The sequence below is a fragment of the Chiloscyllium punctatum genome, unplaced genomic scaffold, assembly GCF_047496795.1.
Source record: "Chiloscyllium punctatum isolate Juve2018m unplaced genomic scaffold, sChiPun1.3 scaffold_204, whole genome shotgun sequence".
In the NCBI taxonomy this organism is placed as follows: domain Eukaryota; kingdom Metazoa; phylum Chordata; class Chondrichthyes; order Orectolobiformes; family Hemiscylliidae; genus Chiloscyllium; species Chiloscyllium punctatum.
The window spans coordinates 356,310-362,596 of record NW_027309938.1 but is presented as its reverse complement, the minus strand read 5'-3'; the positions used below and the strand labels follow the sequence as shown (position 1 = coordinate 362,596).

Below are 6,287 nucleotides of genomic sequence, written 5' to 3'. Positions count from 1 at the left end.
GTTGTGTGTGTATACAAGAGACAATTGAAATTATAACCATTTTTATTACAAATTGAACAAATACTGCATTTTAAATTTGTGAAGTTCCTACATTTTTACAAAAGGGTTAGTCTTCACTGTATATGTCACATTAAAAAAACTTCTATTTCAAATCATGCGTGCTACAAAATGATTATTGTTTTCATTTCATTGTAAGAAAAGAACTGCTTTGACCATGTTGATTTTTTTGGCATTTCTATTCCAACATTTTTCATCATTGTCCAAAAATGACAATATTATTAAAATCGCATATACGCCACATGTCATTGACTACATTGTTCAGTTTCAAGCTCACTTTCATGACTTACGAATTCTCTTCCTAATTCTGACACAAATCTTTAAACATTGATCATAATATTGATCATATAAATTGATGTAACATATCTCTACAAGGAATCCGGTGTATGGAAATTCACAATTCTTGTATTACGTATATTTTTTTTACTTTAAAAAAGAAGAATTTCGCTCAATTATCACCGAATGGCTCATTTTTCTTCAATCCATAAAGCGAGGTACAATGTTTTATTCCTCAGTTTATTGATCTTAATAAATATCCAATCAACGTGGGCGGCACGGTGGCACGTGGGCGGCACGGTGGCACAGTGGTTAGAACTGCTGCCTCACAGCGCCTGATACCCGGGTTCAATTCCCGCCTCAGGCGACTGACTGTGTGGAGTTTGCATGTTCTCCCCGTGTCTGCGTGGGGCCCCTCTGGGTGCTCTGGTTTCCTCCCACAGTCACAAAGATGTGCAGGCCAGGTGAATTGGCCATGCTACATTGCCCATAGTGTTAGGTAAGGGGTAAATGTAAATGTAGATGTAGGGGTATGGGTGGGTTATGCTTCGGTGGGGCGGTGTGGACTTGTTGGGCCGAAGGGCCTGTTTCCACACTGTATGTAATCTAATCTAATTGTTCTCCCGCACAACCGCCTGGTCTGGCATATCCCCCTCACAACAAGTGCTTTTGAAATATTGAATCATTTTAATTCTTCAAAAGCGCATTCATTATCAAGTCATTGCCATTATAATAATGGCACAATTATTTATAAAAAAAAGTCTTCTGAACAAGTATAGTGAGATTCACATTTTCATTTAATCCATTATTTCTGAGTACTAATAGTACAGTATGAAAATGCCTTTATTTTTCAGGTCACCTACCCCACAAAGGAACCAATGAATTCCCATCCAGTCATTGCAAATATCTGATGTTTGCTCATTTGAATGATCACGGTAATGTCAGCCTTAAAATTCAGGAAAATGTAATTACTTTTCACTGAATTAATTCCAGTTCATTTCCAGACATTGCCCAATCACTTGCAAAAAGAGATTTTTCATTATTCTTGAATGCATTGACAGACTTTGATAATACAATTGTTGCTGATTTAGAATAAAAATAATAGTTATTCAATCCAGTAGATTGCGCAAATGTGGATTTACGGAACAGTATATTAACCACTGTAAATATATTGCAGTGCACAATCTCTCAATCATTGTAAATATCAATTTTTATTTTACCTGTTGAAACATAGTTGAATTCAATTAATTATATTTGACTTCAATGCTCACATTTATTGTGTTTGTAATCATAATTCGACTTACGGATGTTTCATGCAACAAAATCAAATGTAGAATTAGCATCTCTATTCTTTCATTCAACAATGGCAATAAATTTTGATTTTTTAAATTTTGAACATTTTGGAAAGAAGGGATGTTGTCTTCAGTTGAATTCTTGCATTGACTCACTAATTCACAGTGTCCGCTACTTATTCTCTTTGGGTTCCAATGAAAAGAAATTAACTAGTTCTTCTGGTTGTAAATTCCTGGAAAATATTTGAGAATGTTGTGGTTTTAAAAGTGACAAGGCGAAGTGATCGTAAGTCATCATTTATTTTGTTAGAAAGAGCTTGATTCAAACATTTCGAACACACACACACACACACACTGTTATTCTGCTGTGTAACAAGGGGAAAAACAAGTCGCTTTCTTAGGCATTATGTAAATATATGCCACTTCCAATTATTCATTAGTCAGCTAATTACTTACATTTGTCATTAAAAATTGCAATTCGTCTAAATATTGTTATGACCTTTGATTAAATTAAATTTTTAATTATTGTTAATTCATGAATTTCAGGGACTTTTTTTGTTTTCAATACACCGATTCGTATTGAATGTAAGATTGACATGCTTTGACAATGTCGGAGAGTGTCCATTTGAAACTTGTTTTTCTCGTATATTTCACTGATTTTACTTATTGCATAAGATTACATGGTACCTCAGTGGGTAGCAATGCTGCCTCACAGCGCCAGGGACATTGGTTTGATTCTGTCCTCGGGTGACTGTGGGGACTTTGCACGTTCTCCCCATGTCTATGTGACATTGCTGTGGTGTCCTCCCACAATCCCACATGTGCAGGTTAGGTGAGCTGGCCATGCTAAATCGCACATTGTGTTCAGGGATATGTGCATCAGTCAGCAATAAATTTGAAGAAATATGATCGGGAAATGTGTTTGGGTGGGTTACTCTTCGGAGGGTCATTTTTTTCAAACAATTGACCTGTTATTACACTGAGGGAAACACGGTTGCTTTCGTGGCGTCGCTAGAGTTAGGGTGGGCCCCGAGATCTAAGCCATGTTGCAACTGAAACCGAGGAATCGACAGAGAGGCTACACAACGACATCGCATCCATTTGGTTTTCTTTAAATCACTGACGAGCAGGAAAATGTAATCGGGGAGGGCGAGTGGGGAAGTGAAGCAGTTGCAGCTCTGGTGAAAGCCCAAAGGTCCCTCTGAGAGTGTAATTTCTTTCATTGCTGTTGTTGATTGAATGAGCCACTGACGTGCGAACTGCACCAAAACATGATTCAGGACCTCTGGTGCCAATTCTCGCACGTTGAATAACGACAGACACCTTCCAAATGAGGTCTTTCAGAGACGACTTTGGGATACATTTGACAGGCAGACTAGTTGAGGAATCCGTGGTGCACTGTGACACCAGCACATCAGCTTCTTGAATGCTAAATGTGAGACAGTCCGGGGGCATGAGCCATAAAGTCATCACACAAATAACAACAGGGCAATTCCAAACTACTCTTTCAAACATACTGGAGCCTGAGTGCACCACCACTGCCCAGACAATGCTGCAAAGAGACAAAGAAAGAACATAATAAGAATGGGCCATAAAAAGTGAATTTCACCAATCACAGTCTCGATTAGATTACCTTTCCCTTCCGATGACTCCAGGACGGAAAAGGAGGAAGTGGGAGAAATTCAATAACATATGACATCGAAATACATTGGAACGATTTTCTCATTGGCCAGAAAACCAAATAACGACGAGTCGAGTCACCGTAGGACTCTGTTTCGCAACAATAGTCTCCATTCGGTTCCAGTAAAAGCTCAACTTGGCTGGAACAGAAAGCAACAGTGGAGCCGCTGGCGATTTTCCGTGCGGGAAGCGAACACGATCACGACAGCACAGACACTTTGGAAAATTCGGCACTTTCCCACACCGCAGTCAATTCCCCGGGAAGCAAACTCATTTTGCTTCTGTTTCAAACAGAAATGCAGCAGGGGAATGAAACAGCATTTAAATCAGCAGCTCCGCAGAAACAGCAGCGGTTGGATTCGAACCCACCCCTCGGGCGAGACGGTAGCCTTAATCCAGCGCCTAAGACCGCTCGGCCACACTAGCAACACGCCCGCGAGTCCATTTTCTTGCACTTCCAATTGTGTTCCTGCATAACAACAGATGTCAACTCAAGTGAAAAACGTTCCATGATCCCTCTCCGACTCGCACAGCTGCTGGGATGTGCCCGTCTACAATATCAATTTCTCAGCAGTTAACGATAGCCCATCAATCCATACAAAAATCACTGGTAAGCTGAGTCTATCTTCTCAGACTGGATTCAGCGACAAATGTATCTGTGAGTGCGTGAGAATATATGATCGGTTATGATTGGGTCAAATTACCATGAGCTACTTGACATTACTGCAATTTCGATTCTTGCTTTGCTAAATGATTTCACCCATTGCTCGAAACAGGACAACTTACACGTTTACACGGAACATGAAACACACCGGACTACAGGGAAAATGCACAAAGCTGAGCAGGCCGTGTCCCAAATCATACCGTGCAGCATAGTTTCAGGCACTGTGTCTGTTTTGCAGAATAAGGTTCCCAAAGAATGTTCCATCCTAAAACCGGAGGTAGTATTACAATCCGAGAACGACAGATTACATTGTAAGGAAGGTCTGACCTCGGGGCCGGTTCGAGATGCCACTTTCCTTGCCTTTTCCCTTAACCGTGCAATTTGCTGCAGAGATTATCACACCTGGACATGAGCCTCATGGATACCAACTGAGTTGGAAACCTGTGTGGGAATCGATGAGAAAAAAGCGACTCAATAAATTTTAACAAGTTCCATGGTGCTTTTTAGAAATGCAGTTTCTGTTCACCTCAATCCAAAAGGCAGTTTCTGAACATAGTAACAGAAGTCAAAAGGTAATTACCTCACCCCACCCCCAGTCCGGAAGAGGTGCTAACTGCCCTTGATTGCTGTTTGTTCATGATGTGAAGAGCTCTCACGCCTGAGTCACCGTCACGTCTCTGGTTGCTGAGTGAATCACAAAGAAGGACTTTCTCCAGAGCTGCAACTGCCTCACTTCCCCACTCGCCTTCCCCGTTTACATTTTCCTGCTCGTCAGTGATTTAAAGAAAACCAAATGGATGCGATGTCATTCTGTAGCCTCTCTGTCGATTCCTCCGTTTCAGTTCCAACGTGGCTTAGATCTCTGGGCGCACCTTCATACTAGCGACGCTATGAAAGCACAGGTCCAGATGTTCCTCTGAGAGTGTAATTTCTTTCATTGCTGTTGCTGATTGAATGAGCCACTAACGTGTGAACTGCTCCAAAACATGATTCAGGACCTCTGGTGCCAATTCTCGCACGTTGAATAACGACAGACACCTTCCAAATGAGGTCTTTCAGAGACGACTTTGAGATACATTTGACAGACAGACTAGTTGAAGAATCCGTGGTGCACTGTGACACCAGCACATCAGCTTCTTCCCTGTCTTTGAACCGGGCCGCCTGCGCAAGGAATGCGAATGCGGTAATGCTTTTCGTGGAAGGATCAGAAGGGGGTAACTACACTCTCAAACAGAATGGCATATGATCAGAACGATGTTGGAGAAAAACTTTACAATGCTTTGCACAGTAATTAAATGGAATCGCATTGCATTGCACGACGAGAGAAGATTTATTCAAGCAAATTCGAAGGCAGGTTTGCACATGGGAAAGCAAGCAAGAAAGCTCCGTTCTTGTCGATGTCAAAGGCTGCAGTTGAAGAGCAAAGCAGTTTCTGCCCAGTTTCGAACTGGGGACCTTTCGCGTGTGAGGCGAACGTGATGACCACTACACTACAGAAACAAGCCGCGGTCGCAGCCGCTGCGGCTCAGTGGCATCCAACACAGAAAGTTGAAGCCATTCTACCTTTCGCCTTTCTGTTTCCGTTAACTCGTTGTTTCATGGGACTTGTTTAATTTTGGCTATGTGGTGAGCATGGACGAGATACACCGAAGTATCTGTTTCCACGCGGTGTAACCCGGTAACGTTGTGTTGCTTACACCTGCTTTAAAGAATTACGTTTTTGCGGAGCTTACCGTCGCAGTCTGTGGCAAAATCATTTAGTCTGTTCGACGGCTCACGGGAAAGGTAGCATTGTGAAACACTGCAGAAACGAACGACTTCCTTACTTTTGCTCCGACTGACCATACTCCGTGAAAGTTTCCCAGATTCTCAGTTGAGGATTTTTGCAGCTGGAAGTTACCTCAGAAACCCTGTTAATTCGTAATGTATTGAGCGAATCGCAAAACAGAAAGCATTTAACACGGAACACAAACAAAACTGGAAAACCAAATGCATTTTCAGACACAGCGAGCATGAATGCTAAATGTGAGACAGTCCGGGGGCATGAGCCATAAAGTTATCACACAAATAACAACAGGGCAATTCCAAACTACTCTTTCAAACATACTGGAGCCTGAGTGCACCACCACTGCCCAGACAATGCTGCAAAGAGACAAAGAAAGAACATAATAAGAATGGGCCATAAAAAGTGAATTTCACCAATCACAGTCTCGATTAGATTACCTTTCCCTTCCGATGACTCCAGGACGGAAAAGGAGGAAGTGGGAGAAATTCAATAACATATGACATCGAAATACATTGGAACGATTTTCTCATTG

At 41.8% G+C, this 6,287-nt stretch overlaps 1 non-coding gene across 1 annotated transcript; it reads right to left on the bottom strand.

Annotated features, from left to right (window-relative positions):
- Positions 1 to 5,396: 5,396 nt before the first annotated feature.
- Positions 5,397 to 5,469, bottom strand: trnav-cac (transfer RNA valine (anticodon CAC)). The gene has a single exon. It is a non-coding gene; the product is annotated as a tRNA-Val (tRNA).
- Positions 5,470 to 6,287: the final 818 nt, after the last annotated feature.